Below are 22,953 nucleotides of genomic sequence, written 5' to 3' on the forward strand. Positions count from 1 at the left end.
TACATTCTTTTTACGGGTGTCAAGTTGCCTCTTTTTTTTTTCCAGAAATATCTGGTAGTGTCCAAGGTAGAAGACAGCAGCCACAATTACATTTTAGTGTGGATAAATAAGAGTGTAGGATTATGCTGTTTCACTACAATTATTTCCAAATGTCACAGATAATAGAGAAAAAATGTACTTACATGATCCCTACCGACTTTTCAGAGGATTTAAATAACTAAACACCAACCTCCTGTTTCCCAATATAAGACTGGGTGTTACCTTTATGAATCAGCACTAAAATGTTATCAGTGCTTATCTCTGTGTGATAGAATTTGGGGTAATTTTTCAATTTTTTTCTTATTAATACATGTTACTCTACAATCAAAATTATATACAAGCAGCCTGTAAGCCCAGCACTTTGGGAGACTGAGGTGGGTGGATCACTTGAGGTCAGGAGTTTGAGACTAGCCTGGTCAACATGTTGAAATCCTGTCTCTATTAAAAATACAAAAATTAGCTGGGCATGGTGGGCGCCTATAATCTCAGCTACTTGTGAGGCTGAGGCAGGAGAACTGCTTGCACTCAGCAGGCGGAGGTTGCATGAGCCAAGATTGTGCCACTGCACTCTAGCCTGGGCGACAGAGTGAGACTCTTTCTCAAAATAAAAAATAAAAAATAAATTATTTACGAGTGGTTTTATCATTTAACATAATGTGAAAGTGTTTTCAAATAATGATATTTTTTTCTCTGAAACAGAAAATAAAGATACCCACAAACAAGTCTTTCCTAAAAATAAAAATTTGAATGCTCATGAAAAAAGATCCTTAAATCTCATATTAAGAATGATTTTACTTCAGATGGCAGAAATATGACACAGCTAATTTGGTTTACTCAGATTCTATTTAGAAATTTTTCTATGTTGTAACCTTTCTGAGTTGACTAATATTAAATATTGACAAAATTCTTTTGTCAACTTTATTGAGGTATAATTTAAAAAACTATATATGAAAGGTATACAACTGGTAGTTTTGATACACATATTGAGACAATTCTTTATCATAATAATCTTCATAGATACATAGGATCATCTTAACTATTTTGCTTTATCACTACAATTTGTTTCTTCAATCTTGACAATCAAAGCTTCAAAACAACAGCGCATCTGTGGGTAGTAAATATGTTGCCAACAAATGTCGGAAGGTAGCATTTTTTTTTTCTTGTTGAAACAGTTTTTTATTACTATAAAACTGGAATACGTTCATTAAAGAAAAACTGGGAAATGAGATAAACAGAGAGAAAAAATAAAACTTGTTTTGAACATCCCTAACTTTTCTTTCAGAGATAACTACTGTTAAAATATTGCTGTGTATCCTTCCAGAAAAACACCCGTGTGTGTATAATTCTTTTATGAAGCTGTAATCATGCATATACACACATACATATAATTATAAATATAATTTAGTAACATTTGTACTAACTGAGCAATATATTATGAACATTTTTAATGTAAAAAGAAATTCTATGCAGGTAAATAACTATAGCATAAAATATGCAACTATCTACATTTTTGTATCATAAAATATAGCAGTATAATACAAAATAATATTCTATTATCATTGGTCATTAAAGTTGTTTCTAATTTTTTCACTAGTATAAATGACATTGACTTGACTACTCTGATGGTTACATCTTTGTATAAATACTTAATTATTTCTTCAGGATGAATTCCCAGAAATATAATTTCTGATTCAAAGACTTTGCATATTTTTGAGGATTTTAATACACATAACCAATTTCCTAGCAATTGACTGTTAAAGTCCTAGCAATTGACTTTCACCAATGGTATATAAAAGTATCTGTTTTCCTTCTCTTCACCCTTACTGCCAAACCTATCAGTAAAACGACGACATTTAACAATTCTAATTTTTACTGATTTAAACATTATTTATTCTTGATTGCTAAGAGGTGTGTCATCTGTAAATGGCAAAACTAGCACTGATTATTTACCACAGTAAAAATCTTTTCACATTCAATACGTTTCTCAAGGTGACTGATGACTGCTTTTCCCAAGTTCTGGAAACTCAATAGCTAAATTGCTTTTACTCTTGTCCAAGACTAAAAAATAAGAAGGAAAGTTTGTTTTGGCTCTTTTGATGAGAGGAGCTGCTTCATAAAGGAAAAACCTTCCTCCTGGGCTCGGGCAATCCTCCTGCCTCAGCCTCTTGAGTAGCTGAGACCACAGGCATGCGCCACCATGCCCAGGTAATTTTGTTTTTCTTTGTATTGACAGGGGTCTTCCTATGTTCCCCAGGCTGGTCTTGAACTCCTGTACTCAAACGATCCTCCCACCAGAGCCTCCCAAAGTCCTGAGATTACAGGCGTGAGCCACTGTGCTGGGCCTGGGCAGGTGCTTTTCACACTAGAATCTCTATTCCTCCCTTTCTCTCTATTTCCTTTCCTTCTCCCCTATCTCTTTGCCTTTCACTAATTTCACAAAGGTTTATTGAACATCTACCATACGATAAATGCACAGAAAAAATAAAGCACAGTAAATCACAGCCTCTGCCCTCAAAGAGCTCACTGTCTAATAGAAAATAAGGCCATTCACCCCTTGAAACCCAGGCATGAACACCTTTAAAAGCTGAATGTGCATGTATCTTTGTCGTCCCTGGTGTCTACTAGATGCTTTACGCACAGTGGGTGCTAAATCACCACTTCTTTTGGATGATTATTGGGATTCAAAATAGAAAATAAATTGTTTTGAAACTGGAAGATCACCAAAGACAGCACCATTTTGTTTGATTCTTGTGTTCTGATTAGGACAGATGATATGAAATTTGTAATATTTGCTGTTTTTAACCTATGCAAAAGACAATTTCATACAACTCAGTCTCTAACTAGCAATTCCTTAAAAGACAGGCAATAAATGCAAGTATCTTCAGGGGCCAGGAAAGGAAAGTAACGTAACTGCTGGATGAGTGTGCATACCGGGGTAGTCACAGGGTATAGAAAACTGGCAAGTGTATGCTTGTAAACACATGCATATCACAGCAATAAAATAACTGTGCAATCTAATACAATGGTTTATTGAACATGAAAGAAGAACAAGAATGAAATGCAAGAATAAACATGCTTTGGTTTGATCAGCAACTTTTAAAAGCAAGACAAAAACAACATAGGCCAATAGGGCAGAAATGACAAATGGATTTTAACTTTAGTTCCAATTTCCATTTATTGTTAATGTCTTCTGGGTGCTTGTGTTGAGAAAGATTCCGAACCATGCCTGTGATGAATTTTGATGTCTGCCTTGGGTACAGGATAGAAAAGCGAGGGTATACGCATCATATATTTGTCATCCTCAAATGAAGATATTATAATTAAGGTCAAGGTATAATTTGGAACATGCAAAGAATGTGTATCCAAGTTTTATTTAATCCATTGTTGAGGAATCCAGAAGATGTCAAAGCCAGGTCAAAGGAAGCTATGAAACACACATACACACACATATAAATATATATGTAGACATATATACACACATGTATGTATGTGTTTGTATGTGTATGTTTATGTGTTTGTATGTCTGTGTTTGTATATTTTTGTCAACAAACACCAAGCAAATAAACCAAAAACCAAAAACACAACCTAGACAGGTATTACTAAATTGAATACAGACTAGTTAATATCCTACAGGTCAAATAAACCGTAACCTCTTTGGTTGTTTTCTCTACCTTTATTATCTCATTGGAATAAAAACTTTTAACATAATTTTTAGCATAGATTAAAATCAGTAAACAACAATAGTTTGGTGAGTGAGTGTGAGGATTATTTGTAATTATATTAAAGAATTTAAAAATTCCTAGTGAAAGAATTTACCTAACCTTAAATAAGAACAAAGATTGAGTTTGAAGGGCAGTCCGGGTAGAATACGACTGCAGACTACAAGTGAGCTTCTTGTAAACACATTCATATCATAGCAATAAAATAACTGTGCAATCAGAGAACTCTTAACTGTGAAACCAGGTATCAACTTTTCAATCCCAAAGCTTTGCCTTGCTAACAAAAGGAGCAAATGCTGAAGATTTTTGATACATTAAATGATTAGGCAGAGATATGTCAAAGTCAAGGAAAGCCAGTAAAATGTAAAGATAAAGAGCAGTCAGTTTGTAATCTTGTAGGTGTCAGTCAAGGGGTCAAGAGTATTTGCAAAAATACAGATGTTTGGTCATAACGAATTAGCCTAAAAAATAGTTCTGACTAGTTTTTGCCAAGTTTGACTTGGGGCAGAGAACAAACTCTGAGGATTTTCCTTCCACATAACCTTCAGCTGGAATATTGTTGTCACCATTGACTTAAATGCATTAGCCCTTTTCTATCAAACTTGCACTGTTTGTGAAAAATTTACAATTTTTTTCTGGTCCACTGAGGCACATAGAAGAATGAAAAACCTTGAGAATTAAGATAAGAAAACACATTGCTTTTCTAAACAAATCAGTAACATTGCAAGAAATCCAGTTTTCTTCCATTCTTGTCACTGGTCAGGGACAAATTCCTCAATTATAGGATGAGTAATCTATATGGATGCCTCAGTCTCCTGTAGCTCTGAAAGTCTATGAATTCAATCAGGCTAATATAATAGGAATTATTTCCAGCTAAATTAAAACAAAATGTCCCATATTTGAGTGAGATTATGAAACATCAAACCACAATAAAAGCAATGCTACTATTTTCTGAAATAAAATCACCAGAAAGAAAAGTTGAGTTCAGAAGGATAAGCTTAGTTGACAAAGGCTAAAAATAAATTCCCTTACATATTTTGTTAATAATAAATCAGTATGCTTCCAATTGGACATGTCAGTCATATAATGGCATTTAAAGGTTTTCATAAACATACATGGTGTTTGTACCATTTCCAGCTGAAGTACGAAAAATGTAAATCCCTCAAAGAATAGGAAAAACAATCCTCCTAAAGATGTCAGAAAGACATCAATTCAAAATTCTGCTATGACGTAATGATACCTTCCAGAGATGCTTTAAAATCATGCTTTATAACTCTGCAGTGTATTCAGTGACACTCAGTGGGATGCCATCATGCTTGCAAATACATACAAAGGTCCTTGAGTATTTACTGGGCTATGGGCTACTCCGATGCCTCCTCTACACTCAGGGCCATCCCACTGGCCTTGCAACAATTAAGAATGAGGAAGATCTGTGTCCAGAAAAGGGAGCCCTGGAGAACAGAAAGGAAGAATGGTCTAGAAGAGCATTGTGGAGTGGTTCTCTCATCTTCTCAGGTTCGGATCCCTTTATCTACGGGCTTCTAAAAACCTACTTTTAAGGAGACATTCTGGATTGACCCTCCTGTTTCAGGTACTTGGGAAAAGATGTTTTCAGCTCGTATTTCTCCAGGAACAGCAAAATGTTTTGAATGCACCCTGGAGCTGGGGCACTCCTTACTGCTGGTGATTATCAATGAACACATTTTTACTGAGGGTGTATCTCTATGTGTCAAGGGTTGGAAATACCAAGGATGTGTCCATCAGAGCATTGCTTTTCAAGAACTTAAAAACATGGAACATAAAATTCCTCTTTGATTCCTGTTGCTGATCAGTTCAGGTTTCTATTCATTTAGTGTAGTTCTTAGTGCATATAACACTAAAGAGTTTGAAATTGCAGCCCACACACTCAGTTAGTGGACAAACACACTAATTTCATGTTGGCCAGATAGGAACCTTCTTGGGGATGTAAATTTCAGGACTCTTCTGAAAGAAGCAATTCATTCTGATCCAGCTCTGCTCCAGTTTCCCTTCTACCATTCTGCTGCCCAAGTCTGGTAGAAGGTGAAGAAAAATCAGTCAGCTTTGATTGCTGATGGGCTAAGTTTACAAGGAGGGAGTAGGGAGGGGCTGAATGCGGCCAGCGTGTGGAGTCACCAAGGGGAGCTAAGAAGCCACCTGTGTGATTTGCTCTTGATACGCAGATACCACTTCAGGAGACAAGTATAGGAAAAACAACATGGTCAAAAAGTCAAGGGTTATCTGCTAAATTTAGAATTATTCTATGGCTGCGATCCAGCACTACTGTTACTAGGACAGTTAAGAGAAACACACTTCTTCACGTCTCCCTACTTAGAAGCAAACACTTTCAAATCTTTTAGCAGAAGCTTTTGGTATTTACTTCTGTATCTCAAAAGAATATGCATGTATTGCTATTTTTGACTTACCACCATGAAAGATGAGAATATTGCTGTTTCTTATCTCTACTCCTGTAGCACATGTATACATTACTCCCATTCTTTCAGAGATAGTTATACTATGATTTAGTTACAGTGTTCAGTGTTTATGTTATCATAAACACTGTGTGTGTTCAGGGTTGAGTCATTCAGTAACCTAACAATTATTTTTATCTTCATGAATAATTTTTTTATTTTCCCTATAGTTAATAATTATCTTGTTTTATCATTTGCTTATTTTTTTGCATATATCTCCAGTCCAACTCCAAAGTATCCACCGGTTAGCTAAAGGGTTTTGCAATATGCACAGATATAACAAGTGTTCTCTTTGTTAGATTCTCTTGAAGCCTTTTCTGGAGCCTTTTACCTGCTCCAATCTAGACTGATTAATTTCTGTTTTCTTCACTTCTATTTTGTGCTAAATCTCTTTTATTTATTCCATGTCTTCCCCTTTCATTGTTGATTTTTTAATTTTAGTTGGAGCACATTGGTCAGTAGCTTCCAGAGAAAGAGTTCATGAATATTAAGTTTCTCGAGCCTTGCGTGTCTAAAAATGACTTCTTTACACTTGCACACTTGATTGCTAGTTTTGCTGGGCACAGTATTTTGGATTGGATTTTTTTTTTAAACATTTTTGTGGAAAAATTTTCTCCACTGTCTTTTAGCCCTGTTAAGAGGTTTGAAGACTTTGTGATTCACCATCCTAAAAACAGGTGTGTGGCCTGTTTTGTTTTGGTTTTTGTCCCTCTGGCAATTTCTAGCACTTTTGGTCCCTGTTTCTTAAAATTTCACAATGATATGCTTTGGCATAGGTTTATCTATCCCCTATGCTGGGCACTCTTTGAAACCTTCCAGTCTGAAAGCTGTGGTCTTGTTTGGAAAAAAAATTTTATGAATTATTATGATAATTTCCTCTGTTTTTTCATTCTGGAATATTATTTGTCTGGATTTTAAACTTTTTTTTTGAGATGGAGTTTTGCTCTTGTTGCCCAGGCTGGAGTGCAATGGCGCGATCTCGGCCCACCGCAACCGCCGCCTCCCTGGTTCAAGCGATTCTCCTGCCTCAGCCCCCCAAGTAGCTGGGGTTACAAGCGTGCACCACCACACCCAGCTAATTTTGTACTTTTAGTAGAGATGGGGTTTCTCCATGTTGGTCAGGCTGATCTCGAACTCCCGACCTCAGGTAATCTGCCCATGTCAGCCTCCCAAAGTGCAGGGATTACAGGCGTGAGCCAACACACCTGACCAGATTTTAAACTTTTATACATTTTCTCTCCAATCTCTCATCTAATTTTTTTGCTTTACTCTCTAAAAGATTTCCTCAACTGTATTTCCACCTTTTTTCAGAGTGTTTTGTTTTTGTGTTTAACAGCCAGTTTATGTTCTCTGACATTTATTGAAAAAAATAGCATTCTGTTCTTTTTCATGGACATAATATATTTGGTTATTTTTCTATGGACATTAATGATACGTGTATACTTCACACATTCTCACTACATAGTCATTATTTCCTACAAAGTTACTTTTTTTCCCTGCTTTTTCCTATTTTTAAGGAAGTTTTCCTCATATGTCTAGTAACATTTAATTATCTGTTCATATTTCAAATTGGCAGACTAAAAAGCTGATTGGATTTCTGGATGTGTTTGCTGCCCTTGAAAAGTATGAGAGTTGGTAAGGCATCATTGCAGAGGGATCTGTCTTTTTCTCTTTTGGAGTAATAACCTAATATTGATATCTTTAGGTCTTTACACTTAGGCAGATTAGAGTCTTGGGAGAAGTTCTTTCTAATCTCTTGCCACGATAGAGTGAAGGCCTGGATGCCAGCATTCTAGAGCAAGATTGGAGAAGAATGAGGGAGGTCTCAGCATTTTTTGGTATGCTTACGATCACTTTATCTTCCTTCCTTCCTTCCTTCCTTCCTTCCTTCCTTCCTTCCTTCCTTCCTTCCTTCCTTCCTCCCTTCCTTCCTTTTCTTTCTTTCTCTTCAGACAGAGTCTCGCTCTGTCACACAGGCTAGAGTGCAGTGGTGTTATCTTGCCTCACTGCAACCTCTGCCTCCTGGGTTCAGGTGATTCTCCTGTCTCAGCCTCCCGAGTAGCTGGGACTATAGGCACATGCCACCACGCCTGGCTAATTTTTGCATTTTTAGTAGAGACAGGGTTTCACCAGGCTGGTCTGGAACACCTGACCTCAGGTGATCTGCCCATTTCAGCCTCCCAAAGTGTTGGGATTACAGGCGTGAGCCATTGCGCCCGGTCTATAGCCTGCTTTCACCTGGGCTTTGTGTCATCCTCAAAACCCTCTGTTTTCCTGACTCCAGCAAATAAATAAATAAATAAATAAATAAATAAATAAATAAATAGTCTCTGTAAGGTGGGAGTTCTGACTGTTCCTTAAGTAGCTGTCAACTATCCTCTTTGTTTTATGCCTTATCTTGAATCCCACTTCCAGAGGAAACAAACATCATCAATTTCTGAGACTTTTAAGGTTTTTTTATACCTTGGATTGGTTCCAGGTTTTCACACAGATGACCAATGATCAGGTTCTCAGATCTGTTAACTGCTGTAAACATATAGCCAGATGCCTAAATTATGTAATGGTCGTCTCTTATCTATTATCCCTCACCCTTGCCAGATTATGCCCTTAAAAGTCTCTCTTAATGGAGTTTTGGTGCGGTTTCAAGAAAGATCAGTTAGTTGAATATGTTCAACCTACCATATTTCTCCTGAAGTTCCATGATTCTACTATATCCTACTGCAGATATTTTTGTTGATTAAGTTTAAAAGTCAGATCTTACATTTCTTATCTCTGATCTTAGTATTTGCAGGTAATGTTGAATCCGATGGGAAGAACAGGTCTTCTGCTTTGCCTGGCAGGGACTTACCGTGGGATTCTCTGACTTTCTTTATATTTTTTCTAATGAAAAGTATGCAGTGACTAATCTCTTACCACAGATGGCACTGTCTGGATGATCTGTCAGGTTTTCCTTGCTATATCTTTTCCTAGGTAGAGTGCCATCACAGCCACAGAGGAAGCTTGAGCTCCTAGGTACTTATTAGGTGGGAAATAGCTTGGATATCTTGGCTTCTCTTGCCAATCTCACAAGGCTGCTTGTGTGGAACAGGTGCGGTGGTGTGTGCAAGAAGCAGTCAACTCCCCACGTTTCTAAAGGAGTGATCAGTCAAGCTGACCTTTGATTTTCTGAGTGCTGGTGACTTGTCCAACTCCCATCATGGTGGTCATCGGATATGTTGATACTTGATTCAGTCGCCAGGAAATTATGTCCAGATTTGTAATTCTATACCCTAAGTCTGTCATGTAAAGTTGCAATTTTAATTCAAAACGCTAGATAAATTATACTATTAAATCTAAAAAAAAATTAAGGAGACTTCTAGAACTAAATTCTAAGATGATAAAATAAATCATGTGTTCAATCCTGTCATATTTGAGAGTTGACATATTTCCTCCTTTATCCTTCACCAGTCCCTCTTACACTTTTCCAAAACAAGCAGCAACAAAGCATTTGACCTTTTGCTTCAGGGAAGAAAGGGATGGCAGAGAAAGAAGAATGAAAAGGCACATTTTTCTGCTTGGTCCTGAGGACATTCTCATACCAAGGCTTCCTTGTCCTCAAGTCTAGGAGAAACCGCAGACAAGCCTGATGTCCTGAAGAGAGAAGCTCTGTGGCTCCTTTCCCAGAAGGTGCTCCAGAAAGTTGCTGCTGGTATTCCCAAGCAGCCAGAACCCACAGAAGCAGAAGTGTCTAAGTAGACGGGCCTGAGCCTAGGGAGTTCCTCCTCGGTCCACCCAAGGGTGGCAAAGATGGAGCCGAGCCTGTGGTTATGAAAAGGATGGTCAATGACCAAGACCAGAAAAGAATGAGATGACGCAGGGCTACCAGCTTGGACCAGATTCCCTCTCTGATGCCCAGGCACTAGGGAAGGCTCTTAGTGCTAGCTACCACTCTAGGTTATTTCAAAATGGAAATATATATATATTTCTCTCTCTCTCTCTCTATATATATATATATATAGAGAGAGAGAGAGAGAGAGAGACTTACTTGTTTTGAGTGCACTGAGAGTCTTCTCAAATGCAAATGTTACCACAACATGAAGCCTTTCCTGAGTAGCCCATACAAATAGCAATCTCTCCTGCTGGCACTCCTGTCTCATATGCTGTTTAATATTTCTCTGTAGCATTTATCACCATCTGTCATTCTACTAATAGATATATTTTCTGGTATGCTAGCTATGGTCTCTTCCTCCAGGGATTATGAGTTTCATGAGGATGGAGTGTCTTAGTTTGTGTTTCCCTCGAAGGAAATGAGACAGAACATGTACTTGAAGGTGATCCCATTTAAGGGGAGAGGGAGCTGGAGTATTTACACCAAGTCCCATCAGTCATTGTTTGAGAACTGCTTCCAGGGTGATAATTCCTCAGTACTCTTTGGCCAACTGCACCCTTGGGAAGAGGGGGCTCTGGAAGCTAAACAGAGCCTTCAGCAAAGAGATGCAGGCGCTCAGTGGGAAGTCCAGCAGACAGGCAGTGTTCCTCCAGTTCACTGCTGATCTTTAGAACTCACAACAGTGCCTGGCTTGTAAATGCTCAGTAAATATTAATTGAAAAAATGATTATTTGGTGCCTGAATATTAACATTTATGTATTAATTTATATTGTGAGTGGTTTTGTGCTTCATCTTGGCAACCAGATATCTCAAACGATATTGTATCATAGACAACTAAAAATGGCAATTCCGAATTCAGCCATAAATGACACTGTAAAGGAAGGACTAAGAAGAAAACATCAAAGAAATGCAATGAACAGCTCACAGACCAGAACCAAGAGGCCCCGCAGGCGTTGACTAATGGTACCTTGAAGGCCAACAAATATGCAGAAGAAAGACAGGGAGGATTTGGGGGTCAGAGTCCTGACAAAGTCTTAGAAAGATTGAAAGTTTTATCCTTACGTCCTACCTCTGCCTAGCAGAAGTGCTAACCAGACAGCATTAAATGCTCAAAGCTATCAAAATAGACCGGGAAAGGGGATTGGAATAATTCAGAATAGGCCAAATCAATCCTTAAGTGACAGCAGAGTTGGCTGTACTTCATGACATTGCACATTGTGAACCACCTGCTCCATCAGTGCCCTCTCTTCTTAGCTTCTTCCTTTGCTCAGCCCTGGTAGAGTTTCCTATTAGATTCACAAGTAAAGGATCTGAAATAATGTAATAGGCTCTCACTTTCTACCAAGTTCATGAATGTGACTTTATTTATTTATTTATTTATTTTTGAGATGGAGTCTGGCTCTGTTGCCCAGTCTGGAGTGCGGTGGCATGATCTCAGCTTACTGCAACCTCTGCCTCCCAGGTTCAAGTCATTCTCCTGCCTCAGCCTCGTGAGTAGCTGGGATTACAGGCACACACCACCATGCTCGGCTAATTTCTATATTTTTAGTAGAGAGGGGGCTTCACCATGTTGGCCAGGCTGATCTTGAACTCCTGACCTCAAGTCATCCGCCTGCCTCGGCCTCCCAAAGTGCTGGGAATACAGATGTGAGCCACCGTGCCTGGCCAAATGTAACTTTAAATAAGGTCAGTTAACACAAGCAGATGCTGCTCATTTAACTGAAATTTCTGAGCGCAGTAGCAAGTCCTCAGCACCTTATTCTCTCATTACACTCTGCATGAGCTCTGTGACCCAGGGGAAGAAAAAAGTACATAGGGCATAGTCAAAAACTAATCCTTAAATACAACTGATGGCACATTGCTAAGGTCTCTGGAAGGGGCCCCACTGAGGCTCTTCCCTGCTCGATATGCTAATTGGATGGTTAGCTAGGATATGCCCCCATCATGCCATTAAAGAACTAGCATGGAACTGCTCCTGAGCTAGTCCTAAAAGCAGTTTAAGGCAGCAGCAGCAAAGTACTAAAGGAAAAAGGATCAAGGAAAGAAAATGTGGTAGGCCATGCTTATACATGCAGTACTAAAAAACAAAACAAAACAAAACAAAAAAGGTATGACAGGAAAGTGCAAGGAAAAAGAGAGCCTTAGAAGAGTTTCATGATTTAAAATATTTCCAGCATATTGTTGAACAATCTTTTATGATACGCTACTTGCTATATGCAAGCATTAACTCATTTCATCCTCACAGTAACTCTGTAAGTGGCTACTTCTATGACTATTTTACAGATGGGAAACCTGAGGCAAGTAGCTTGCTCAAGGTTTGTGCCCAAAGATAAGGTGGCTCAAGTAGCTTGCTGAAGGTTGCTCAAGGTTACAACTCATAAGTGAATAAGTTGGGCTTTGAGCCCAGGCGGTCAGGCTTTGTGTTTCATGCCATTAAACATGATGCTATGCTGCTTGCTGTAGAAGACATCACACATCATCTAGTGATAGAAGAAGGTAAATAACCATAATTATCATAATAATGGGAGCTACTATTACTGAGCATTGACCACACGCCAGGCATAGAAATCCTATGAGAGACATACTTTTAAATTCCCATTTTCAGTTGAGTAAACGGAGGCTTAGAGATGTTAGCAACTTGTCTGAGGGCACAAGTTTATTTAGTGTGAAATGGATCTGGATACCATGCCTGGGCAATGGAAAGACAGATAGTGGTGGGTAGGGTTGATAGTGCTTATCCACATAACTTTCCTAACACGGCCTGGACTGGGGGCATGGACGATGGGGAGGAAAGGTGTCCTGCCTTCTTGGCAGTTGGCTTCAATCTGGGCACTCTGCATTGGTCCTAAAAATAATCCTAAATGTGACCAAGGCAGAGTTTTCCCAGGATTTACTTATCTCTCTAAAACGTGTTACTTTAATCTTTCTGTGTAAAGAAGATGAGCTCCGGCGGACAAATGACCCATTTGGCAGAGGCGTGAGGATTAGCTCTTTGATTTGAATTTGTCTATCAAGGTCCAAATTCTTTTCCCGACTTAATTTACATTCTAATCTCTGCAAGTAATTTAAAAGCATCCTCTAGCATTTTTATCCTCCAACCCATGAATCTGATTTTTAGGAAGAAAAATGAAATATAATAGAAAACTTGTCATGCCAACATGAGGACAAGAGAAATGGTGAACACAAGAAGTGACATTGTTTTGTGGGCTTTGCAAAAAATATGCAGGTTAGCTTTAAAAAATAAAAACAGCTAAACCCATGCAAATAACATCTTCAGAGCTCTGCAGCACAGAGAAATCTACAAATTTTGCCTTGGAAGACAGATGGCCCATAAATCCACGTAGAATCATCACAGTCAAGATGGGAAAACTGGACAATGTGTCTGCCAGCTTGCATGGACACCAGCCTCCTTCTACTGTGCCAAATGCCAATTAGGCAGGATCTGGCACTCAGATGTTTGGATGTCACCGGGATTAGGTGGTTGAGAATCCATTCATCATTGCTCAATCTTCACTCTTAATGCAATAATACCAGAGCATACTGGAACGCTACCAGCCCAGTGGTTTAGCACCTCCTTAAATCACTTCTAAGCACAGCACTGAAAAGCAATTTCTCGGCTCACGTTTTTTCCTGGTGCTTTGGGCCTTGCAAATTCTGCTAGATCAGCTCACAGAAAGTCAGTGCAGATGGCATTAATATCCCATGGCTCACCAAAGTTTATTTGCCTATTTTAAGAAATAATCTAAATGTTCCCTTCTCAACTATCTTTGCCTGGGCACAAACTTTCCTATCACATTGGTCAGCTAACTGTGCTTTTGTACATTATATGAACTTCACTGGCGTCTTTGGTTATTTTGCCATTTTCCCCCCTAAATCTGGAGTCGGTATGTTCTGCACCTGTTTCCATGTGTTATTATTTTATCTTAAGTTGAAAAGTGTCACATACTGTTATTCCATCTTGATTGCAAAAACTGTGCTATTACCATAACTATGTGCAAATACAGCTCCAAGATATGGTGTGATAATGGCCCCTAAATGGCTATGTACTCTTCTCAAAAGCTCCTGCAGATTGGCTCTTCACGCAGTGCTCACAGCTTTCTGTGTCCCTGCAGTTTCCCCTGTATTAAGTTGTACTATTTGATGTGGTTTTGTGTGAAAATTCTTAATAATAACACCTTACTTTGATTTAACACTTCCCCTTTTTCAAAGTATTGTCACATCTGTGAGCTTATTTACTCCTCATCATTCCACTTGGTAGGCAGAAGACAGTTTTATTATTTAACATGACAGAGAAGCAAACTTGTCCCAAGAGAGATTAAACAGCCCCTTTAAAATGACATAGAAAGATAAGAACAGAATCCAGATTAGAACCTGTCACTCTTAAATACAGCTTTAGAGCTGTGTTTGGAACATAGATTTATTTGTAGAAGGACTGATTTATCATTTAAAATTAGAGGTTCTCAGAGGGTAGGAAACCAATTCCATTGCCTTTTATGAATACACTGTCACAGTGCTTTATGAGAGGAGACCCTCCACAGTGGTTCCTGACCATAATACAAAGGAGGAAAAATGTTCTAGTTCCTTCACCAGAATGTCATGTTTCTTGATCAAATTGGACATTGGCTTTGTATGAGCAAGGACCATGACCTTCACTTTGTTTATATCTCTTCCATAGTCTAGCATAAAGGCAGGCCCAGAATATTACGTTCTCATTAATGCTTTCTGATGAGCTACTTAAAACATGTTATCTTTTAGTGCCCTACATGCCACTTGTCTCTCATTTGGCCCTCTGCTCTGCAGCATAAAGCACAGCATGGAATGCCAGTTTCCTCTTCAGATGCCTTCAGCACATCCTTCCCCACTGTACTGACTACAGAGGAGGTTCTACTACATTGAGAACCCTGATAGATGAAGAATGGTGCCCTTTCATTGTCTGACTCAAGGGTTGACGCAGGTAGCAAGGCCAAAAAAACTGTGTGTTGAGTAAATAAACCAACAAGTAAGTCAAGAATAGCATGAAGGGTTCCAGTCAGGTCACAAATGTTACATCTTTAGACTTACCTCTCAATAACTCATTCTTAAACAGTATAACAAGTCAAATTACTGGACCATCCAAAAAGTCGGTTTCCTCATTGTAAAATGGGAATAATAATATGGACTTGAAGACTTATCTGAGGTTTTGTACAAGAAATAGAAAAGCTGAAAAATGTGCCATGGTAATTTGCAGGTAAAGAGCTTAGAGCAATTCCAGAAACTCCCCATAATGTCAATAAACAAAACTTCAAGCTTCCCTTGCACATGGTTATTCAATAGATATTTGCTAGATGAACGAATGGATATTAGCTAGATGAATAAATGGAATTGAATCACATTATATCTTGTTTTATAATTATTTGTAATAATAGAATTTTCTCCTTGGCTCCTTGAGAGCAAATACTTTATCTGGACTTTGTTCCTCTTTCTAGCAGTTCATAAGTTAGATGGGTAACACATGATTGTTAAAGTGTCCACACAACTGCATTAGGTATACGTTAGAATAAAGAAATGCATTCAATAAGCATCAGGTACTTTGAAGGATCTCTTTTTTGACATGCTGGAGATTCTTGTTATAGCTGCAGAGTGAGGTGGGAACATCCTTTTTAGTATCGTGAACAGTGTTTTGCTGGTAATAATATCATAGCAGACTGTATTGGTGCTCCAGGAGATACAGCTGAGCTGGACTTGTATCTGCATCTCTGCCTGATGACTGACTTCATGTGGTGTAGGCTGGAAAGGCCTAAGAATTAACACTTTCTAAGAGCATCCTCCAACAATGGCTGTGCTTGGGAATGACTGTCTTGACAACACGTTTTTTGTAAGCTGCTGTCTCTTCCTCATTCACACTCCCTACTGCCCTACTAGTACTTCCTGGAATCACCTTTCAAACTCTGTGGACTTGAATCTCCTTTAAAAGTTGGCTTCTGGGAAAACCCCCAACAAAGACATACAGCCACATTGTTCAGAAGCATTTTTTGGGGCTTATTTTCTACATATAAGGTAGAATGCTTAGGTAAGCATTACCTAAGCATGCTTAGGTAAGAAGTTTGATTTTGTTCATCATTCTCAATGAACTCTCCTGTTAAAATAATGCTATCCCTAGCTTAGAGATCATCTTTGCTGTCACAGCTGGCATCCTAGAGACTGCAGTGATTCAGAGTTAGGACAGATCTTCCAGAATCTCCATAAGAGATTAGTGAAATCCTTGCTCACTTTCCACTTCCTGGCAGGATTCCCTACCATGGTACATTTTTCAGCTTTTTCTATTAAGAGTTAGGGTGGAAGGTCCCTCCCTCACTTAATCTGGTTTCCCTGTGATTTGCTTTTTTTTTTCTGCATTCGACCTGTTTCCCTCCCACTTATCTGTTGTATCACATTGATTATTGACAAGACCCTGGATAATGCCAATGTTAGGAGCCAAACGCCTGTGGCTCTGTGGCCTCTCTCCCTCCCAACACAGTACAACCTGTCAGCCTGTTTTGACTGAGCCAGAGTCCCCTGCCCCCCCCACCCCTACATTGCAACCTACTCCTAGACCCTGCTGACAAGGGGAAAGGTATACTAGCCAACCATTATCAATGCCGTGTTCTGCTGGGAGGTCACATCTAGGAGGAAAGAAGCCATTCTCTGCTGTGTCCCAATAGCTCTCACATGAAATGGCAAGGCACCTCTGAAAGGTGTGATGAAGGAAAGTTTTAACAAGACTCAGCAGACAATGAGGTTGATGAGGCTACCAAGCTCACTTCTCTATTGGACTGGCATTTGATTTTACCTTTTACTATTTATATTTTTCCTGTCTGGTTATTTTCTGAACAAAGAACATTTCAGCTGTGGGTAGATGGATCTGTGACTTTCTGGCCAGAGCTGTGGGCCTGAGTAGACACTGAGGTCACTGAAAGAAAGAAGAAAACAAACAGGATTCCTGGGCCAGGCCTTTGCCTTTCCTCAGGCCCCGGCCCTGCCTTCTGGGAATAAAGGAAATGTAATAAGGGAAAGGAAAGCAAAAGGAGTTGCCAGGTCAACCAATGAACAATAGATCCACAATGACTATCTTGAAACTTTTTTTCATTCTTAGGCAATGTGAAATATTTCAGAGAAGTCTATGAACATACCAAACATGAAGTTAAGAAGAACTTGGAACGCACTCAGGGACGACAATGCCATTTTTCTGTAACCCTCCGCAGAGGCTGGAGAGTCAATAGATGGAATTTAAATGAGATCTCGATCAATAAAATCCTAGAGTAGCTTTTCAGCAGCTTTTTCAGTGCAGTAACTTAATTAAGGCATGAAAAACATTGGCTACATCATATAGTTTTCCTCTGTTTTTGTCTTTTGGGAAGAAAATTGATCTCATTTGTGTTGACTTTGTTGATTCACTTCGGTTCTATTTCCTCAACTACTTTGTAGGTAATCTATATAAAATGACTTAAATGGATGCTACCTTAATTGTATGGCAGATCTTTAAACTAGTCAGTATTTCCTTCAGAGGAGTGGTTTTTAAACTAAACATCCTGAATATCCCAGGGTTTGGGCAGACGTCCCTGTAGAGAATGGGGTGGGTCATAAGGGGAGACAGTGGTAGGGCAACAGCCACCATCACCTGTATTCCAGGCTCCCCTCTATTCCACCAAGACAGCACCTTTAAAGCTTTTCCCTACATATTGGCCTTTCTCATGAGACTTTGTTAGAAGAAACAAACAAAGGGTGCTATGTCTAGGACCAGTTTGGAAACCACTGCTATAGATATCGATCAATAACTTCTAAATGGACTGTATTGCAACTTTTTTCTAAGCAAGTCCTGATGGAGTGCCTAGGTGGATGTCTGGAGTAGCGGGAAGAATTCTGCAATGGGACAAAGAAAATAGGGTCTTGGTCCCAACATTGCCATTTCTGCAAACTGCCTCTTCTAATAACCTGACAGTTTGGCTAAGCTAAATGGCTAAGTCCTTTGTAGACTGGAAATCTATGATTTGAGGCCACTAGCCAGGGCTTCATGATTGGAAACAATGAAGACAATAACGTGACAGATTGGCAGGAATGATGAGGCATAGCCTCTTTCCATTTTTTTTTTCTCTGAATGCTCAGCAACTCTGACCTTACCTATCTTTCACTTTTAATTCCCTAAGGCCATTTATAGAAAGGTGCTTGTCTTAGTTTAGGTTCTTCCAAAAGCAAGATCTGAGACAAGGATTTGAGCGCAAGTAGCTTTTTTGGGAGTTGACCCTATGAAACAACAGTTGAGAAGAGAAGTGAGACAAGAAGGAAAGGCAGCTAAGAAGGAGAAGGTTATGAAGCAGGTTATAGCTGTGGTCAATTAGGGCTCAGTCTCATCAAGGAACTCTGGGAGAAAGCAGAGAACACACATCAGAACTTTGCAACCCAAGGGGCATAGAAGATGAGGTATTTATTCTTCAACTACTCCTGAGGCATACAATCCCTGGGAATTGTAGCCTGGCTGTGAATGGACTGACAGAAGGCCCTGGAGAGTTACCAAGTGTGTAGGTGGCTGGGTTGGAACCATGAGTGCCAAGGGACATGGGACTAGCACAGGTGTCTGCTACATTGCTGGTCTCATCCCATTTTACAGATGAAGAACCTGAAGCACACAAGTAAAGTCTCTTGCCTGAGGTTTACTGGCTTCATCATGACACTATGCCAGCCTATTTCTTTAATCTGGGCATGTTTGATATTTCAAGGATTGAGAATAGAGATTATAATCATCACTATTATTAGTTTTTATAACTTCTACCTAGTAAAGTGAAATGGTGCTGGAAAAATATGATTCAAAAAATCTACATTGAAGTGATACTGAAGTAAACAGCAAGAGTCGAGTGTACATCCCTACTCTTATGACTATAATTATAATTCCATTTTAATAAAAAGGTATAGAAAAGAATGAGTCAGAAAGGACCATTTGTGCACAGATATGACATGCCATATTTTTTTCAAGTTTCATTAATAAATGATTATTCTTATCCTTAATTATAGTACATTAAATAAGCCTGTTAGATGAGAAACAGCAATATTCAGGAATACCTCAGCCCAAGGCTCTGAGTCTCACTTCTAGACTCATAAATGTTTTAAAATAATTTGGCATAAATGCCAATGATCACTTTTCATTAGTTCAGGTCAACAACGATTTAGCCGACAACAATGAATATATGTAACCTTCTTACCAAAAGCATCTTATTTAATTCTTCTGGTAATTCTCTCAGGAAATAATTTCAAAGTTGAGAAAACTAGGGAGCAGGGCTAGTCAAAGAAGTTAAATGGCTTGGTAAGGCCAAATAAAGAGTCATAATGAATGACTGATTTCTGACCTAGTTTTAGTGTGATCTACTCTTTTTATCTGCCAAGCGACCACTATTCCTTCCCTTAGGAAGCATATCCTGGTTGAATTTTAGGGAACCATCTCTCTCCAATTGTGGGTCTATGTGGTTTGTGCTTTAGGTAGTTGACCCCTTATGGGCTCTTGGGGGAGTCATATGACTTAAGCCTGTCCGTTTATTTTTATCCCATCCTTCAGGACACTGTGATTCTAATTTAGAAGTGGCCTTGAGTGACTGAAGCCATGCCCTGGATTCTGGGACTTTCATTGGAACCATGAGTAAAAAGGATTTCTGTGTACTAGGACTGGTGAGCTATAGGCTTGGAGCTGTTGGTGGCTGTCTTGGCATTCAGGAAAATCTGCCCAAGAACTAGAGCCAGTATGAGAAAATGATGAGAGATGAACAAAGACAATTATTGATGACATGACTTGACCTCCTGGATATGGTCATGTCTGAAACCATTAACACCTTGACTTTTTGCTTATATGCACAAGTACATTTATTCAGTGCTTTAGTTTGAGTTAAATTCTGCCATTTTTTTCAACTGGAGGAGTCTCACCTAAAATTACAGGTTTCAAGTTTCCCAAGTCCAGTCTCTTCCTATCACTCTCAGCCTATTTCTTGGTGTTGACAATGAGAGAACATAGCTCAATTGTATAATACTTTAAATAAAACTATATTGAAAATGCAATAGGGCTTTTTTCCTACTGATACTATTTAAAGGAAAAAAAGCTAAAACACTTGCTATATCTGAACTGCTACTACTTTGCTTAAAATCAAATTGCTTCGCCATTATAATTTTGAGTTCATTTCAACTATTAAACTATTAACTCAGTGAGTAGTGTCACTAAAAGGGATTATATAGCTTCGTTTTTATGATTTAATTACAACAAAGTGGGGATACTTCTGTATAGTATGCCTTATAAAAATTTAGGAGGAAGAACTGATGATAAAAGGAAGGTAGTTTGAAACATCTGCTATTATAATCTGCTACACTAATTCAATTATTTAACAAACACTCATAAACACCTGATCTTCACAGAATAAAAGCATGAAAAAAATTACTGTTTTCTTTTGGTTTGGCAGTTTAAGTAAAATTTGACCTTCGTTCACAGATATGTAAGTTGAAGTCTGCATTCTGTTACCAAAGTTACAGACTATAGACTATTTTATTTTTCATGCTAATTTTACTCACTGTGTTTCATCTGAAGAGTTTAAGTGATTAAAAATATAACTGTTTTGGAGACACTGATCTTGAAAGTATGACATTCATGAACATGTTGTTTTCAAGAGGCAGTGGTCATTGCATATTCCTGTGCCAGGAATATCTAAGTCTACAGTGCAAACAACATGCAAAGGAGGAAGCTTTTGCTGACCAGGGGCCATGGTATTTTTCAATGTGTGATTTTTAAATGGTAAAAATCAAACTTCCAGGAGAATAGTATCCTCTGTGACAAGACTCAAATTCTCTCTTTGTGGAACCCACACACATGACCTAGCCTTAGACTGCACAGAAATCCTCTGATTATTTATAACCAACACACACATCTCCCAAAACAGAAATTTCAGCATGGAGATGTGGCTGACATGCTAATTACAGCAGGTCCTCAGAGGATCAAAGTCTATTGTCTCTTCTGGAGTTTCATTTCATACTTCCATGTGTCACCCTTTTAGTCAGCTAAACTATGGTCAGCTTTGGCATTTGGGCTTTTGATGACACTAAAATTTTTTCATTTAATTTCAAGTCTATGTTTTATGTAAAATTATATAAAATGCAAATAAAAGCTAAACAGCACATGTCAGGTTTGCATATTATTTATTTGTTTAATACCTACTTTAAGATATGTTTCTGGATATCAGAGAGTGTGTGTGTCTCTGTGTATGTGTATATATGTTGTGTATATATATGCTATATATGTTTATATTCTATTATGTATATTATGTGTGTATCTTATGCTTAGCATTTTATAACAAGTATAGGCTATATGGAAGTGCCTTTCTCAGGTAAATAAGACTTAATTTCCTGATCAGCACTGAGATCAACACCAATTTAACTAACACTTGGGCACATCTGAAAACAGTTAAAATGAAAGCAGCAGAAGAATAAATTATAATGTAATATTAACTTCCCTACTTATTTTCTTATGTGTTTATTGATCCAAATGTATTAACTACTTGACTAAAAGTTTAAAGTTTTAAAGTCTGTAGCTCATCTGTGTTAAAATCAATTCAGCCCAAATGTTATCTCTTCCATGAACTGTCCCCTACAGGAAGAAATCCCTTTATCTTCATGCTTGCTGCACTTTTCTCTGTACTTCTTAGAGTTTTGCTACTGAGTGTGGGCCTTTGCTCAGCATCTTCTGCCTCACCCAGTAACTTGTTAGAAATGCAGAATCTCGAATCTACATTTTAACAAGGGCTCAGGTGATTCAGGTGCACATTGGGTTTCAAGAAGTAATATTTAGATATTATATTAATTATGGATATTAGATTATTAATATATTTACATATTATATTAAAATAGAATTATACATATATAATATATATACGTTTAAGAGGAGTGCAAATCTCTAGGGACATAGGGTTTATCTCTGGGTCTGTCACTGTCTGTAGCCTCTTGCCTTTCACTGAAGAGTTATTAAATACTGAAGTTATGAATGACTTAATGTAGGTTGGCTTGTAAGTTTGAGTTTGTAAGACTAGAACACCAGAGACTGTGTGCTTCCTCTAGTACCATTTGGCCTGCTTTAAACAATTAATAATAACAATTTAGGCCATTTACTGAATGACTATTGTGTGCTGGGCTAAACATTAACAGACACAATCTCACTTTATCCTAAAACAAGGCAGCTATCATGAGTCCCTTTTTGTGTACATGACTTAGAGCTGAAATGACCCTACTAAGGTCTTTGTAATTTGACTTTTAACTCCTCAAGAGTTGAACTTCTTTCATATGGATTCTAGAGAAGAAGGAGCTACAGATACAGCCAACCAGAACTTCTGAACTGGTGCTGGAGTCCCCTGGGGTGACTGAGGGTGCATGTTATATGGTAGCAGGTGGCTGGCCCATTAGCTACATTCCAGCTGTTGGACTCCAAAGCCTCTATCCTTCCCATGTGCTAGATAAGGCTTTAGGTAGAGATGGCATTAGCCAAAATTTTTCTGTACAGAGAACACTAGGTAACATTCTTAAGTGATCAGTTGGGGCACAAATACTTTGGGTCACTGATTAGATCCCACCTGCAAGTCTACATTAAGGATTTCATCATGAGCAGGTGCATCTTCTAGGTGCTGGGGAAAATAAAAGAAAGTTTAAGGCCCAGAAATCATGTGATCTCCTAGAAAAAATAGACAACAACTCCTGAGGAATGAAAACCAACACACTACACTTCAAAACATTGAGAAGAGTTAACACTTATTCATCGCGTTACACAGGCCCAGATTCTTCTTTCCAAATGCTTTGCAGGTTTTAT

At 38.5% G+C, this 22,953-nt stretch overlaps 1 protein-coding gene across 3 annotated transcripts in view; it reads right to left on the reverse strand.

Annotated features, from left to right (window-relative positions):
- PLCB1 (phospholipase C beta 1) overlaps positions 1-22,953 on the reverse strand; it is a 744,009-nt gene that overhangs the window by 199,654 nt on the left and 521,402 nt on the right. The gene's annotated exons all lie outside the window — the stretch shown is intronic.

Source organism: Macaca fascicularis, chromosome 10, assembly GCF_037993035.2.
Source record: "Macaca fascicularis isolate 582-1 chromosome 10, T2T-MFA8v1.1".
NCBI lineage: Eukaryota > Metazoa > Chordata > Mammalia > Primates > Cercopithecidae > Macaca > Macaca fascicularis.